This window comes from Pseudorca crassidens, chromosome 9 (genome assembly GCF_039906515.1).
Source record: "Pseudorca crassidens isolate mPseCra1 chromosome 9, mPseCra1.hap1, whole genome shotgun sequence".
Taxonomy (NCBI): domain Eukaryota; kingdom Metazoa; phylum Chordata; class Mammalia; order Artiodactyla; family Delphinidae; genus Pseudorca; species Pseudorca crassidens.
Window position 1 is genome coordinate 44,137,956 of NC_090304.1, and position 17,580 is coordinate 44,155,535.

At 43.4% G+C, this 17,580-nt stretch overlaps 1 non-coding gene across 1 annotated transcript; it reads right to left on the minus strand.

Annotated features, from left to right (window-relative positions):
- Positions 1-16,865: 16,865 nt before the first annotated feature.
- On the minus strand, positions 16,866-16,971 carry LOC137231394 (U6 spliceosomal RNA). Its single transcript, XR_010946516.1, has one exon. It is a non-coding gene; the product is annotated as a U6 spliceosomal RNA (small nuclear RNA).
- Between the last annotated feature and the right edge of the window lie 609 nt (positions 16,972-17,580).

Genomic DNA, 17,580 nt, shown 5'->3' on the forward strand with positions numbered 1-17,580 from the left:
GCAGTTTTACATATTTGTTCTTTTTTAATTGAACAGGTGACAACATTTGTAATTAATGGAGTAAGTTTCTGTAGACAGATGGGTTAAATTAATTTTATAGACTCAAACACTGTTGGCTTTCTTAAGCAAGCTAAACATTTCCTTTGCAATCCTATTTATGCTTCTATAAATAAAGGCACAGCTGTGACGTGGTGGAATGAATACTGGATTTAGAAATCCAAATTTGGAGAACCCGTGGTTTCTGCCTCCTTCCAAGGCTGCTGTGTGACCGTGGGCAAATTTCCTACCTCTCTGTGCCTCAGTTAGTTCACAGTGCTGTGAGACATCAGTGTAAATAGCTGTGAAGTGCTTGATATAGTGTCTGGCATGTAATGAGGGTACAGTCTGTGATTGTCTTCATCCCCTGAGGATATTTCCGGAAGGAGGGTTCAATCTGATAAACCCTGGGTACATTTCAGTGAGCTTGTTTCAAGCTCAAGTTCCACCCTGCTCTGAAGCCCTCAGGCCACACCCTTGGCATAATAGTAACTGAGAGATGCCAGACACAGTCCATTGCCAAGAATGTGCCTAATTCCTGCAGTACAGAAAGGAGAAGCTGGGTTGTGACCTTGCCTGGCATTTAAATATTGTTATGCCTGGTCCATGCTCTTTGGTGCACTGAGAAACAATATGAACAGCTCACATTTATTCAACACTTACTCTATACCATCGATGGTGCCAATTATTGACTTAATTCTCACCGCAGTGCTGGTAGACCAGTACTCCTTCTGTTCCTCAGAGGAATAGACTAGATGAGGAAACAGAGGCCTAGACAGAGTACAAAGAGGCATGTGCTCAGTAGGTAGAAAAGCTGGGATTTGAATCCACATCTCTCTGACACTTAGGCCTGAGCATTTAGCCACCATACTATACATTCCCCCTTGAGAGGAGAATCCCTGGCTGGGAATATATATGTGTTTATTTCAGCTGCAGGTTTCGGGTTGGGAGGATGTGCCGCCTGGGGCATGCCGTGCATCAGACTTATATAAGCTAAGTGGTCATCTCTTAATATCTGGAGGGTAGGATTGCCTTTCTTGGTTGTCTGGTGCCACAAATCAACATGTCTGCCTTGGCTATATTGAGTTTTCTTGCCATCTCAGGGAAGCCTCCCCAAGCGTCAGGAAGCAAGATCTGACAGCTGACAATTTTGCTTTTATCACTGCCTTTCTCCTGTCAAAGAAGGAGTCTCTTTCACCCCACATTGCTGCCTGGCATCCATGTCTGAGCCAGATCAATTTGTCTGTGCCACTCTGTTGGGATTGCTGTCATTTTTATTGGTTTTAGCTGCCTTCTAGACCATCTTGTTGGCAATATAAGCTCCAAATGGCCTGGAACTCGTTTATGGCCTCTGCCAGAGTAAACATTTAGAACATAATATACCCAGCTTCAGAAACAATCGTGCAGCCTTCCAGCCAAGCAGCATATTGATGTTAATTTGGGCAGTTGCACGCATTTTCAGGTCTTAGGAGGGGCTCGGAGGCTTTGGACTGGCCTTTCTCCTTCCCACCCCTGTTTCTCCACTTGGAGCTGAAAGAACCTAGAGATCACAGGGCCAGAAGCAAAGGTCTCCTTTTGTGCCCCATGTTTTCCCTTTTGGAACTGAGACCATCCCAGCCTCAGATCTAAAACGGTTATGAAGTAGAAAGGCAGCAAGGTAACTAGGAATAGTGTGGGCAGAGCTGGGTTCAGATCCCTGCCTTACCTGGAATGGCACATGACCTTGGGCGAGTCATTTCAACCTCTGGATCTCAGGCTTCTCATCAGTAAAATGGGGGCAATGAGGACATTTAACTCACAAAGCAGATGTTAAGCTTAATTATCATGTGCTGGAAGATCCTCCATAAAAATTTAATGAAAAAGTGGACTAGTCTGCAAAGATATATAATGCATTTTTGTTGAGTGACTAACCATGGCAGAATATTTGAATGCCTAAGAAGGGTTTCTTCTCATCCCAAGGATGTATTGATTCAACAACCACTGCATGGAGATAATGGGCCTGGTGGCTTTTGCATTTTGGTAACAATGTCAGCATCCTGCACACGAGGCTGACGGTGCATAGCGTCATCAATTAGCCAATTCCCGGGATCCGGTCATCAGTACAAGACCCCAGTGCAGTTTCCACTTGTTCATTCAACATACATTTGCAGACTTCTCACCTTGCAAGGTGCTGCTACAATAATTGTGAATAAGTGTTTGCCTTCAAGGAACTCACCATTTAGGGTGGAAGACAAGCTCACATAATGGTAATGACAATGCAGTGCTCTAGTGGCTTTTCTCAAAGAAACATCTGCCAAGGCTGGGGAAGGCCATTCTAGGTCTCCTTATTTTCCATGGTCTCAGAGGGACTCATAGTAGCAGAGCTGCTAGGAACCAAAACTCAAATACACTGGCTTAAACACATTATCAGGTTGTTTTCTGACTTGTAAAAGAAGTCTGGAGGTCAGCAGCTAGGGCTGGGGAGCTCCAGCTGTTACCTCAATATGCCAGCAGGAAGAAGAGAAAGGATGAAGGGACAAAAGGTATTTACTATCAGCTGAGTAAGAAACCATGGCCACTTACCTCTTGTTGAGAGCCCTCCAGTCTGCTAGCTGGGCATTTTGCTGCCCCCTACAGAACAGGAAGGGAGAGTGCTTACTGTATGGAATACTAGCAATCATTGGAACGTACACCTGATAGAATGTTACCTTCTTCCCACCACCTTGAGTGTTCCTACATCTGTTTAAAAATAAAGATGGGTGAGGGAGTGGTCAGGCTGAACCAATGACAAAGTTTTGTGGTACAAGATGAGATACCATGGTTTTCAGTGGCAGGGTTAATGTTGATTTGTTTTCCCAGTGTGATGAGTGGGGACTAAAAGGGTGACAGACGGAGATGAGATGGAGTGGCTAAGCTGATTGGAGGCCGACTCAGAAGGAAGTGGCTTCCTTCTGATTGGCTTTGGGAATGGAGCACATGGACAGCCCTGTCTACTGCAGAGAAGCCACTTTTCCTGTCTTCCACTGAAATGGGGAAACCTATAGAGAACACCAGGAGGTAATCAGTATTTGGGGGCCATTTCTTTGGCTAAGGTGCCCTGACCTGAATCTGCAACAGCAGTCAAAGGAGTTTTGCTACTTAAGCAAACTGCCTGAGAGGCCCTAAACCACTGGAATGAGTTTGAGCTCTCAGAAATGAGCCTGGAAGTTATGCTATCAGCCCCTTACATTCTTAAATTGACCTGTCATGATGGTATGAAGCAATTGTGTCTTTCAGATCAGGATAACCTTCCACTTAAAAACAGCTTCTAACTCTGGTTGCAGAAAAGTTAAATTAGAATAATGAATAGAGTTTGATAAGTGAAAATCTAACTTTGCCTGCTTGTAGAGAAATAGCTGAATGTCGGCTAAAAAATGAATGTCTCAGTGCCTTGGAGAGGCTGACAAGTGATAGATGCTGACAACCCATTTTGTGGAGAGGTACTCAGAGGTATGGGGATACATAGGCTATGGGACTTACTGTAGCACTTATCCTCACCCCCTCCTCCATTCCACACACACAAAGCTGTTGACCACACTGCCACTGCAGAAGTGTCCACACGTCCAGCTGCCTGCCCTCCATCCCCGCTGGTGCCCACAGACACCCCAAACTCAGCCTGTCCAAAATTGACTATCATTCCTCCCCCTTAACTCTGTTTTCCATCCAAATTAGAACTCTGGGTGACATTCTTGACTCCACCCCATATGCCCAATTCTGATCAATCACAAAATCCTGTTAATTCAAATGCCAGAATTTTCCTCAAGTTCATCTTCTCCTTTCCACCCTTAGTACAATGGCCCTGGTTCAGACTCTTTTTCTCTCATTCTACTATCAGTCTTCTAAGGGCTACTCCTACCCTCAAACCTGCCCCCTCTACTCTGTGTGTGATGGTCCCTCTCTCTGTACAAAATTCTTCAGTGGGTCTCTTTGCCCTCCATGATAACATCCAATCTCTTTGAGCATGGCTTATTGCAATAATCTATCACAAAGGTAGTGGAGCATGGCAGTTAAGAGTGTATGCTCCAGAGCAGCCTGTCTTGGTACACATCCTGGCTCTGTCACTTGCTGTGTGATTTGCGGCAGTTGCTTATACTGCCTGTGACTTGATTTTCTCATCTGTAAAATGGGGATGATCATCTTATCTCATTAGGTTGCTATGAGAATCAAGTGAGTACATAAAAAAAATAAAGTAAAAATAAAATAAATGTACGCACACAGAGAATAGTGCAAGCCACACAGTAAACACTGTATAAGCATTTGCTATTGTGACTCCTTTCACATACACTATGCCCTACAACACCTTACAGTTTGCCCTTCTTTGTTTTTTAACAACTTTATTGGAGTATAATTGCTTAACATTTTTGTGTTAGTTTCTGCTGTATAACAAAGTGAATCAGCTATATGTATACATATATCCCCATATCCCCTCCCTCTTGCGTCCCTCCCACCCTCCCTATCCCACCCCTCTAGGTGGTCACAAAGCACCGAGCTGATCTCCCTGTGCTATGCAGCTGCTTCCCACTAGCTAGCTGTTTTACATTTGGTAGTGTATATATGTCCATGCCACTCTCTCACTTCTTCCCAGCTTACCCTTCCCCTCCCCGTGTCCTCAAGTCCGTTCTCTACATCTGCATCTTTATCCCTGTCCTGCCCCTAGCTTCTTCAGAACCTTTTGTTTTTTTTTAGATTCCATATATATGTGTTATCATATGGTATTTGTTTTTCTCTTTCTGACTTGCTTCACTCTGTATGACAGACTCTAGGTCCATCCACCTCACTACAAATAACTCAATTGCATTTCTTTTTTTTGTTTGTTTTTGGGTTTTTTGCTTTTTGTTTTCTTGTGGTACGCAGGCCTCCCACTGTTGTAGCCTCTCCCGTTGTGGAGCACAGACTCCGGGCGCGCAGTCTTAGCGGCCATGGCTCACGGGCCCAGCCTCTCCACGGCATGTGGGATCTTCCCGGACCGGGGCACGAACCCGTGTCCCCTGCATCGGCAGGAGGACTCTCAAGCACTGTGCCACCAGGGAAGCCCAATTTCGTTTCTTTTTATGGCTGAGTAATCCATTGTATATATGTGCCACATCTTCTTTATGCATTCAACTGTCGATGGACACTTAGGTTGCTTTCATGTCCTGGCTATTGTAAATAGAGCTGCAATGAACATAGTGGTACATGAATCTTTTTGAATTATGGTTTTCTCAGGGTATATGCCCAGTAGTGGGATTGCTGGGTCGTATGGTAGTTCTGTTTTTAGTGTTTTAAGGAACCTGCAGACTGTTCTCCATAGTGGCTGTATCAATTTACATTCCCATCAACAGTATAGGAGGGTTCTGTTTTCTCCACACCCTCTCCAGCATTTATTGTTTGTAGATTTTTTGACGATGGCCATTCTGACCGGTGTGAGATGATATATCATCGTAGTTTTGATTTGCATTTCTCTAATCATTAATGATGTTGAGCATTCTTTCATGTGTTTGTTGGCAATCTGTATATCTTCTTTGGAGAAATGTCTATTTAGGTCTTCCGCCCATTTTTCTGTTGTGTTTTTTTTTGATATTGAGCTGCATGAGCTGCTTGTATATTTTGGAGATTAATCCTTTGTCAATTGCTCATTTGCAAATATTTTCTCCCATTCTGAGGGTTGTTTTTTTGTCTTGTTTATGGTTTCCTTTGCTATGCAAAAACTTCTAAGTTTCATTAGGTCCCATTTGTTTATTTTTCTTTTTATTTCCATTTCTCTAGTAGGTGGGTCAAAAAGAATCTTGCTGTGATTTATGTCATAGAGTGTACTGCCTATGTTTTCCTCTAAGAGTTTTATGGTGTCTGGCCTTACATTTAGGTCTTTAATCCATTTTGAGTTTATTTTTGTGTATGGTGTTAGGGAGTGTTCTAACTTCATTCTTTTACATGTAGCTGTCCAGTTTTCCCAGCAACACTTATTGAGGAGGCTGTCTTTTCTCCACTGTATATTCTTGCCTGCTCTATCAAAGATAAGGTGACCATATGTGTGTGGATTTATCTCTGGGTTTTCTATCCTGTTCCATTGATCTATATTTCTGTTTTGTGCCAGTACCATACTTTCTTGATTACTGTAGCTTTGTAGTATAATCTGAAGTCAGGGAGCCTGATTCCTCCAGCTCCGTTTTTCTTTCTCAAGATTGCTTTGGCTATTCAAGGTCTTTTGTGTTTCCGTACTAATTGTGAAATTTTTGTTCTAGTTCTGTGAAATATGCCGTTGGTAGCTTGATAGGGATTGCACTGAATCTGTAGATTGCTTTGGGTAGTATAGTGATTTTCTCAGTATTGATTCTTCCAATCTGAGAACATGGTATATCTCTCCATCTGTTTGTATATCTTTAATTTCTTTCATCAGTGTCTTATAGTTTTCTGCGTACAGGTCTTTTGTCTCCTTAAGAAGGTTTATTCCTAGGTATTTTATTCTTTTCGTTGCAATGGTAAATGGGGTTGTTTCCTTAATTTCTCTTTCAGATTTTTCATCATTAGTGTGTAAGAATGCAAGAGATTTCTGTGCATTAATTTTTTATCCTGCTACTTTACCAAATTCATTGATTAGCTCTAGTAGTTTTCTGGTACCATCTTTAGGATGCTCTATGTATAGTTTCATGTCATCTACAAACAGTGGCAGTTTTACTTCTTCTTTTCCAATTTGGATTCCTTTTATTTCTTTTTCTTCTCTGATTGCTCTGGCTAAAACTTCCAAAACTATGTTGAATAACAGCGGTGAGAATGGGCAACCTTATCTTGTTCCTGATCTTAGTAGGAATGGTTTCAGTTTTTCACCATTGAGAGTGATGTTGGCTGTGGGTTTGTCATACATGGACTTTATTATGTTGAGGTAGATTCCCTCGATGCCCACTTCCTGGAGAGATTTTATCATAAATGGGTGTTGAATTTTGTCAAAAGCTTTCTCTGCATCTGTTAGATTATCTTATGGTTTTTATCCTTCAATTTGTTAATATGGTGTATCACATTGATTGATTTGCATATGTTGAAGAATCCTTGAATTCCTGGGATAAACCCCGCTTGATCATGGTGTGTGATCCTTTTAATGTGCTGTTGGAGTCTGTTTGCTAGTATTTTGTTGAAGATTTTTGTATCTATGTTCATCAGTGATATTGGCCTGTAGTTTTCTTTTTTGTGACATCTTTGTTTGGTTTTGGTCTCAGGGTGATGGTGGCCTCATAGAACGAGTTTGGGAGTGTTCCTCCCTCTGCTATATTTTGGAAGAGTTTGAGAAGGATAGGTGTTAGCTCTTCTCTAAATGTTTGATAGAATTCGCCTGTGAAACCATCTGGTCCTGGGCTTTTGTTTGTCGGAAGATTTAAAATCACAGTTTCAATTTCAGTGCTTGTCATCAGTCTGTTCATATTTTCTGTTTCTTCCTGGTTCAGTCTTGGAAAGTTGTAGTTTTCTAAGAATTTGTCCATTTCTTCCAGGTTGTCCATTTTATTGGCGTATAGTTGCTTGTAGTAGTCTCTCATGATTCTTTGTATTTCTGCAGTGTCGGTTGTTACTTCTCTTTTTTCATTTCTAATTCTGTTAATTTGAGTCTTCCTTTTTTTTCTTGATAAGCCTGGCTAATGGTTTATCAATTTTGTTTATCTTCTTAAAGAACCAGCTTTTAGTTTTATTGATCGTTGCCATCATTTCCTTCATTTCTTTTTTCATTTATTTCTGATCTGATCTTTATGATTTCTTTTCTTCTGCTAACTTGGGTTTTTTTTTTTTGTTCTTCTTCTTCTTTCTCTAATTGATTTAGGTGTAAGGTTAAGTTGTTTATTTGAGATGTTTCTTGTTTCTTGAGGTAGGCTTGTATTGCTATAAACTTCCATCTTAGAACTGCTTTTGCTGCATCCCATAGGTTTTGGGTCATCATGTTTTCATTGTCTTTTGTTTCTAGGTATTTTTTGATTTCCTCTTTGATTTCTTCAGTGACCTCTTTGTTATTTAGTAGTGCAATGTTTAGCCTCCATGTGTTTGTATTTTTTACAGATTTTTCCTGTAATTGATATCTAGTCTCATAGCTTTGTGGTCATAAAAGATACCTGATACAATTTCAATTTTCTTAAATTTACCAAGGCTTGATTTGTGACCCAAGATATGATCTATCCTGGAGAGTGTTCCATGAGCACTTGAGAAGAAAGTGTATTCTGTTGTTTTTGGATGGAATATTCTATAAATATCAATTAAGTCTATCTGGTCTAATGTATCTTTTAAAGCTTGTGTTTCCTTATTTATTTCCTGTTTGGATGATCTGTCCATTGGTGTAAGTGAGGTGTTAAAGTCCCCTACTATTATTGTGTTACTGCCAATTTCCCCTTTTATGGCTGCTAGCATTTGCATTATGTATTGAGGTGCTCCTATGCTGGGTGCATAAATACTTTCAATTGTTATATCTTCTTCTTGGATCGATCCCTTGATCATTATGTAGTGTCCTTCTTTGTGTCTTGTAATAGTCTTTATTTTAAAGTCTATTTTGTGTGATATGAGAATTGCTACTCCAGCTTTCTTGTGATTTCCATTTGCATGGAATATCTTTTTCCATCCCCTCTTTCAGTCTGTATGTGTCCCTAGGTCTGAAGTGGGTCCCCTGTAGACAGCGTATATATGGGTCTTGTTTTTGCATCCATTCAGCCAATCTATGTCTTTTGGTTGGAGCATTTAATCCATTTACATTTAAGGTAATTATTGATATGCATGTTCTTATTACCATTTTCCTAATTGTTTGGGGTTTGTTACTATAGGTCTTTTCCTTCTCTCATATTTCCTGCCTAGAGTAATTCCTTTAGCATTTGTTGTAAAGCTGGTTTGGTGGTGCTGAATTCTCTTAACTTTTGCTTGTCTGTAAAGGTTTTAATTTCTCTGTTGAATCTGAATGAGATCCTTTCTGTGTAGAGTAATCTTGGTTGTAGGCTTTTCTCTTTCTTCACTTTAACTATGTCCTGTCACTCCCTTCTGGCTTGCAGAGTTTCTGCTCAAAGATCAACTGTTAACCCTATGGGGATTCCCTTGTATGTTATTTGTTGCTTTTCCCTTGCTGCTTTTAGTATTTTTTCTTTGAAGTTAATTTTTGATAGTTTGATTAATATGTGTCTTGGCGTGTTTCTCCTTGGATTTATCCTGTATGGGACTCTCTGCACTTCCTGGACTTGATTGACTATTTCCTTTCCCATATTAGTGAAGTTTTCAACTATAATCTCTTGAAATATTTTCTCAGTCCCTTTCTTTTTCTCTTCTTCTTCTGGCATCCCTATAGTCTGAATGTTGGTGCATTTAATATTGTCCCAGAGGTCTCTAAGACTGTCCTCAGTTCTTTTTTTTTTTTTTTTTTTTGCGATACGCGGGCCTCTCACTGTTGTGGCCTCTCTCATTGCGGAGCAACAGGCTCCGGACGCGCAGGCTCAGCGGCCATGGCTCACGGGCGCAGCCGCTCCACGGCATGTGGGGTCTTCCCAGACCGGGGCACGAACCCGTGTCCCCTGCATCGGCAGGTGGACTTTCAACCACTGCGCCACCAGGGAAGCCCTGTCCTCAGTTCTTTTCATTCTTTTTTCTTTATTCTGCTCTCTGGTAGTTATTTCCACTATTTTATCTTCCAGGTCACTTACCTGCTCTTCTGCCTCAGTTATTCTGCTATTGATTCCTTCTAGAGAATTTTTAATTTCACTTATTGTGTTGTTCATCATTGTTTATTTGCTCTTTAGTTCTTCTTGGTACTTGTTAAACATTTCTTGTATATTCTCCATTCTATTTCCAAGATTTTTGATCATCTTTGCTATCATTACTCTGAATTCTTTTTCAGGTAGACTGCCTATTTCCTCTTCATTTGTTTGGTCTGGTGGGTTTTTACCTTGTTCCTTCATCTGCTGCATATTTCTCTGTTTTCTCATTTTGTTTAACTTACTGTGTTTGGGGTCTCCATTCACAGATTGCAGGTTATAGTTCACATTATTTTTGGTGTCTGCCCCCAGTGGGTGAGGTTGGTTCAGTCGCTTGTGTAGGCTTCCCAGTGGAGGGGAGTGGTGTCTGTGTTCTGGTGGGTACGGCTGTATCTTGTCCTTCTGGTGGGTGGGGCCGTGTCCAGTGGTGTATTTTGGAGTGTCTGTGAACTTAGTATGACTTTAGGCAGCCTCTCTGCTAATGGGTGGGTTTGTGTTTCTGTCTTGCTAGTTGTTTGGCATACAGCGTCCAGCACTGGAGCTTTCTGGCTGTTGGGTGGAGCTCTGTCTTAGTGTTGAGACGAAGATCTCTGGGAGAGCTCTTGTCAATTGATATTATGTGAGGTCGGGAGGTTTCTGGTGGTCCAATGTCCTGGACCTCGGAGGCTCACGCCCGACATACAGCTGGAGCACCAAGACCCTACCAGCCACATGGCTCAGAAGAAAAGGAAGAAAGAAAAAAAAAAAACAGAAACAAAAAAACAAACAGACAGAACCCTAGGACAAAGGGTAAAAGCAAACCTATACAGACAAAGTCACACAAAGAAGCATACATGTACACACTCACAAAAAGAGAAGAAGGAGAAGAAAATAATATATATATATATATATATATATATATATATATATAATAAAGGAAGAGAGCAACCAAGCCAATAAACAAATACACCAGTGATAATAAGCACTAAATACTAAGCTAAGATAAACATAAAACCAGAAACAAATTAGATGCAGAAAGCAAACCTCAAGTCTACAGTTGCTGCCAAAGTCCACCATCTCAATTTTGGGAACATTCGTTGTCTATTCAGATATTCTTCAGACGCAGGGTTTATCAAGTTGATTGGGGGGATTTAATCTGCTGCTCCTGAGCCTGCATGGAGAAATTTCCCTTTCTCTTCTTTGTTGACACAGCTCCTCGGGTTCAGCTTTGGTTTTGGCCCTGCCTCTCTGTGTAGGCCACCCTCAGGTTCTATTCCCCCCCACCCAGAGAGGAGGGGGTTAAAGCAGTGGCTGAGTAGGGTTCTCTTGCTTACTCAGGCTGGGGGGAGGGAGAGGTACAGTAGTCATAATTGGAATGCAGGGCGAGCCTGAGGCAGCAGAGACCAGTGTGACGTTGCAACAGCCTGAGGCACGTGGTGTGCTCTCCCAGGGAAGTTGTCCCTGGATCGTGAGACCCTGGCAGTGGTGTGTTGCAGAGACTCCTGGCAGAGTTTGGATAGTGACCTGCGCTTGTACACAGGATTCTTGGTGGCAGCAGCAGCAGCGTTAGTGGTTCCTGCCCAACTCTGGGGTCCGAGCTGATAGCCACAGCTCGTGCCCATCCCTGGAGCTAGTTTAAGCAGTTCTCTGCCTTCTGTGAGCCCACTGGAAGGAATCCCCTCTCCTTGAGCACCCCGAAACAAAGGTCTCTTGCCTCTCTGGCAGGTCCAGACTTTTCCTGGACTCCCTCCTGGCTAGCTGTGGTGCCCATCCCCCTTCAGGCTGTCTTCATGCAGCCAACCCCAGTCCTCTCCCTGGGGTCTGACCTCTGAAGCCCGAGCTTCAGCTCCCAGCCTTAACCCACCCTGGTTGGTGAGCAGACAAGCCTCTCAGGTTGGTGAGTGCTGGTCGGTACCGTTCCTCTGTGTGGGAATCTCTCTGCTTTGCCCTCTGCACCCCTGTTGCTGCACTCTCCTCTGTGGCTCCAAAGCTTCCCCCCCCGCCCACCCCCCATCTCCGCCAGTGAAGCGGTTTCCTAGCATGTGGAAACCTTTCCTCCTTCACAGCTCCCTCCCAGAGGTGCAGGTTCTGTCCCTATTCTTTTGTCTGTTTTTTCTTTTTTCTTTTGCCTTACCCAGGTACATAGGGATTTTCTTGCCTTTTGGGCAGTCTGAGGTCTTCTGCCAGTGTTCAGTAGGTGTTCCGTAGGAGTTGTTTCTCATGTAGATGTGTTTTTGATGTATATATGGGGAGGAAGGTGATCTCCACGTCTTACTCCTCCACCATCTTGAAGGTCTCCAAAGCTGCAGGAGGGTATGGCAAGGTTTATCCCTGATATAATGAGGCCTTCTAGAGAGGAGGGTGTCTTCTGAGCAGGACTGAAAATGGTTTATCCTTCTTAATGCAGTTTCCTTTCTCAGTCATCTTTGTTTCCTCATTTGTTCAACTAGCCTTTGTTCACACTGACCCCTCTGCCTCGGAAGTCCTCTTCACTTGCACCTGGCCAACTCCTGGCCATCCTCAATGGCTGAGTTCAGGAATCACCTCCCTACCTCCCATGATGCCTTTGGGTCATCCTTGGCTTCACATTTCACCTTTGTCTACAGTGATCCCTTTACCAGCCTATTTCCCCCACTAGCTCATGGAGAGAAGGGGTTGCATCTTATTCATTTAAAAAAATTTCCTGCCCCTAGCTCTGTGTTTGGTATTTAGGAGAAATGCAGTAAAAGTTTGTGGACTGGAAGATATTAAACTACTAATAAAATTCCAACTGTCAGAGCTTTCTTTGTAAGCATAGATCTGATAACAACTTTTCTCTACTCAAAGATGTTTACTCTGAAACAATGAGGACTATATGCCAGATAAAACACAAGACTTGCAGCCAGCTTCTCCCTTGCAAGACCAGGGAGAACCTGGCTGGAGACCTGTTTAACCCAGGTGACCTAAGACAGATTAGCCAGAGAGGGAACAGAAATCGGAAGGAAGGAGAAGCAAAAGCCCAGCTGGGTGACCATCCTGCTTTGGTAGCCACATCCCAAAGGAACAATTGCCTTAGCTCCTCTCTGTGACAAGCCAGCTCTGTCTACTCAATCCCATCTGATCACTGGGAACCTCTTGGTGGAGCATCAGAACCTATTATGTCTCACGTGTTATCTCCTCTAAGGAGCTCAGGTGATGATGCTCATGTGGCCAGAGGTGCTGTGGGCTTCTTCTCCCTGTCAGGTGACAACAGTGATCTCAGGTGACAAAGCTGTCAGTCATGACCCCAGGAGGCCTTTAAAAACCTAGGAGAGCAAACCCCACTATAGGGCAGTGATTCCCAGTCCTGGCTGTACATTAGAAGCACCTGGGTAGCATCCAAACCTCACCATATTCAGGCAATACCTCTAATAATTGAACCAGAATGCCTGATAGTGGGATCCAGGTGTCAGTAATGTTTAAAATTGTCCAGGTAATTACAATATGTGGCAAGATGGAGAAGCACTGCTGTAGGAGTGGGAGTGGTACAGGGCTAGGTCAGAAGAAAGAAACTCATTAACCTGGCTTTTTTCTGGGCCATATGTGCTTCCTTCATAAAAACAGTTAAAGATTAAGCTGCTTTTCTCCTTCCCCTCCCCTACAGTGGTGAATAAAATAGACACAGTTCTATGCATCATGGAGCCTATAGTCAAGTAGAAGAGATAGACAATGAACATTATAAATTATGAAAATTCCATGGAGAAGAAAGGGTGCCACGTGGAAAATAACTTATTTTATATTGATTTATAGGGAAGTGAAATTGAAGCTGAGACCTACAGAATAGGAAGGAGCCAGTCATTTGAAATGATCGGAAGAGCATTCCCAAGCTGAGGGATCAGCATGTGCTAAGGCTCTATGACAGGAGAACGCTTGGTGTGTCTACTCCAAGTCAACATCTACCACAAACATTCTCTTATTACCTACTCTGTGGCAGGTAGAATATAGAGATGGCAGGCATGTTCCATACACTGAGGAGTTTATAATTCAGTGTGTAGAGAAATAGATTGCAAGAAGCAAAGTTTAGCAGGACTCCTGGGGGAGACATTTAATTCTGCCCAATGTATGAAGTGGTATATATGTATGGGGTTGATCAGAGGTCTCAGATGGGAGAATTAAGGCTTTGAATGATGACATAAACCACCTCTTTTGTCAGATGCTCTCTTTGACATCTGTGGGGAGAATTTTCCAGATTGATAGGGGACAAAGTGCCACAGGTACCAGGAAGCACATGTGTAAAGGCATGGAGGCATCAGAGTGTTTGGCATGCTTGGGGAATGAAGAATTTGTGTATCTCGGGCTTCAGGCGAGGCCATGTGCTGTGATGCGGGTGTGGCTGGAAACAGGTGAAACTGATAAATGAATGATACTAGGGACTCTCTCTGGGTTACCTGGCATTGGGGTTACCTAGGATGGATGATTCTCTAATCCCAGAAGAGGCTGCAGGTCCCGTGGGACCTGGATAGGCTCTACTCCTCGGTCAGTGTTAGCTGTGTCTGAATTCAGTTTCCCATGGAATGGGGGCTCCCAGTGTCTCCAGGTATAGCAGTCCTCCACACACCTGGCACTTCAGCCTGCATCTCTTGGTGCCTGAGTCCCAAACGCTTATCCTTTGTCCCCTTCCTGGGGCAAAGACACTTTCACATTTCCTCCTTAAATGGAGAACAACAAGGGGTAGAGCCCTCTGATGACCCACTGTATACACAGCTGTGCTGCAGCCTAAATGTCCTTCTCTGCAGAATGCCCAGAGGACGGGGCCGGGCACACCTGCTGATCCTCTGCCCACAAGTTCCAGGTGCGCCAGCTGATGCTCGCTGCTATTTGTTCCAGGCTCTTGCCACCATGAAAGGGATGCTGGGGCAGGGAAAAGGTGAAGATGAGGCTGCATGGTTTGGTGGGTCTAAGTTTGGAAGGGTCTTGTGGGCCATGAAGCTTGAACTTCAAACTTAGGAATGAGGAACCAGGGAAAGATTTCCAGCCTGGGAGGGCCATGGTCAGATCTGTGATTTTGAAAGACTTCTCTGTTGGCTAACGTGGAGGATGGGCTGTAAAGAATGATACTAGACACGGGGGTTGCTAGAAATGTTAGCTCCCTGAGAGCCAGCCGTTTTGTTTCTTTTGTTCACTGCTTTTCTCCAGGGTCTGGGACAGTGCCTAGCCCATGGCTGGTGCTCAATAGATATTTGATGAATGAATGAGAGCAGTTAGGAAGCTATTGTCCTGGTCCAGGTGAGAGATGATGCTTCAACTTGGTCAGTGGTTTGGGGATGGAGAAGAGTTAGAGATATTGAGACAGTGTGGAGGGAGGGTTTAGGATGGGACAGCACAGCTAGAATAGCACCTAAAATGGCTTTACTCCTTCAGCCAGCACCACGGACAGAGAATTCAATAACGTGGCTATAGTGATAAGGACTGCTGGTTGACATAAGATTCTCATAAGATTCTCTATTTTCCATCCTGGGATTTGGGCTCCTACCCCAAGGAGTCATGGGCTCCATGATGGGCATTCTCTTCCAGGAAGTCAGGCCTGGGCACCATACTATCCTTGGTGAATTCCATGATACCTTGGCTTCCTGGTGCAGTAGATGGAATTGTTACTGCGTTTGTTGTAGTGCACAGTAGAAGATCTACAGAGTTTCTGTCTCTGGCATATTTTTCTATTTAAAATGGAAGGGATACTGTTAAAATGAAACTTTCCTTTGGGATGCTTTCAAAACTCAATCTCCCATCCTGCACAGTGCCCTTGACAATCCACGTAAAAGAATCCCCAAATCTAGTCTACACACGGGCAAACTGTTGTTTATTCTCTAGATTTTATTCATATGTTTGGTTTTTATGATTTTCAAGGCAATTTGGGCTGGTCAATGACCAGCAAGGCCACGGGAGTGCTGGCAGTACAGTTTTAAGGTATTTTCTAGAACCTGTCTTGGGCACTCTTAACGGTGGCTCACAGGACTGCATTGTGATCGTGACTATACTAATGATGGTCTCTCACAGTACAAATTATTTAACAGCATTGCTTAATTTATTCTTTTCAAAACCCTTTGTATGTGGCACGTGACAGAAGACCCACCTCCATTTTACAGATGTAGGAGCTGGAACTCAGACACTGATTGCTAACAGATGGCTCATCTGGGGTCAGTATCCACACTTCTGACTTCCGGTCCAGCAGTCTGTTTATTTCCCCACTATGAGCTGGGCAATGTGGGAACTCCAGATTTTATTGACTTGGTGGTTTTTGATATGGTTTGAGGGAGGTCAGGTGACCTCTCTCTGCCTGGAAAGGAGGAAATCTGTGATTCTCTCTCTCTTTCCAAATTTCCAAAGAGGAAGCAACTCTCAGCCAGAGCAGGAGCCTAAGTCTTGTTTGTAGGCAGTGGGGTGTACAGGTGGCTCATTGCTGTGTGCCGCGGGGCAGCAGTAAATTGATACTTGTTGATCTCCAAGCCTCTGGCAGAGATGGGGAGGAAGGGATGGGAAAGTGACATTTTTGTAAATAACCACACCTGGTTCTAAGAGCAGAAGGACCGGCATGTCCCTATAGCCTCATCAATTGCCATCAACCTTTCGCAAAGGGAGCCCTAGGGGAAAGAATCTCTTCACACTCTTATGATTATTTATAGACACCCCCTCCTGTCCACACTCTGAGGGGAGTTTGGTTTGCTCAGCAGTGGCCTCCTTCCAGATGTGTTTATATTTCCTCCAGGCCCAGGGGAATGCATCCTTCTGCCCCTCCATTACATGGAGCAGAGAGGATGCCTGGCATTGGGACTTAATGAAGATGTGGAAGGAGAGACAAGGGGCAGCATGCCTGAATTCCTCAGCTAGATTCATGTATCTCCCGGCGATCACTGATTGAGTAGCCACTTTGCTGCTAAAGAAGGCAATTCAACACGGTGGTTAAATAAACATGATTTGCAAGCAGATAGACCTGGATTTAAGTCCCAGCTCTGCCCTTTACAAACTGTGTGGCTTTGGTTAAGTAACTTACAGTTTCTGCCTCCATTTCCTCATCTATAAAATGGGATAATAACATCTCCACTCAGGGTCATTGTGAGGTTTGAGTGCAAAGGGCTGAGCAGTGCCTGACACAGCAGGTGATAAGTATGTGGTGCCTGTTCTTTTAAAACGTTTAAAAATATGGAATGCTTCACGAATTTGCATGTCATCTTTGCACAGGGGTCATGCTAATCCTGTCTGTATTGTTCCAGTTTTAGTCTATGTGCTGCTAAGTGAGCACTGTTGCCTATTCTTATAAGACACTACCGTGTGTGTGTGTGTGTGTGTGTGTGTGTGTGTGTGTGTGTGTGTGTGTGTGTATGTGTGTGATTTGAAAGAAACAAGCCTGAAGAAACAGAGGCAGTGTGGGCAGTACAGGCAGGGAATTTGTGGTTCAAAAGTAACTATTAAAACCTAGAGAAGGAGAGATTGCCACAGACAAGGCAGGTCAGAGGGGAATTCTTTGCAGAAGAGGTGACTGAGCTATCTGAGTATCTGAGGTATGTTATTGGACATGCCTGCAGGGTACCCACCACCTAACTGTGGGTTGGCAGAATGCCTTAGACCAGCTTTTAAGAAAGGCTGTTTTAGCCTGGGAAGGAGGCCTGGGCTGCCAGTGTCCTGTGTTAAGGCTTGGCAGCCTCTCCAGATGGAGAGTTTTGTTGGCATGCCACACTTTGAGTGGAGCATTTGTTTCACAGGTAATCCAGTCCCAGCAAAAGTGAGGCTGCCTAAAATTACAAAAAAAAAAAAAAGAAAAGAAAAAGAGATACATTTTGGCATTTTAGGATTACAGGGCTTTGCTTAACTTCTGTGATTTTATTTTGAATCTTTTTTGAATCTTTTCCTT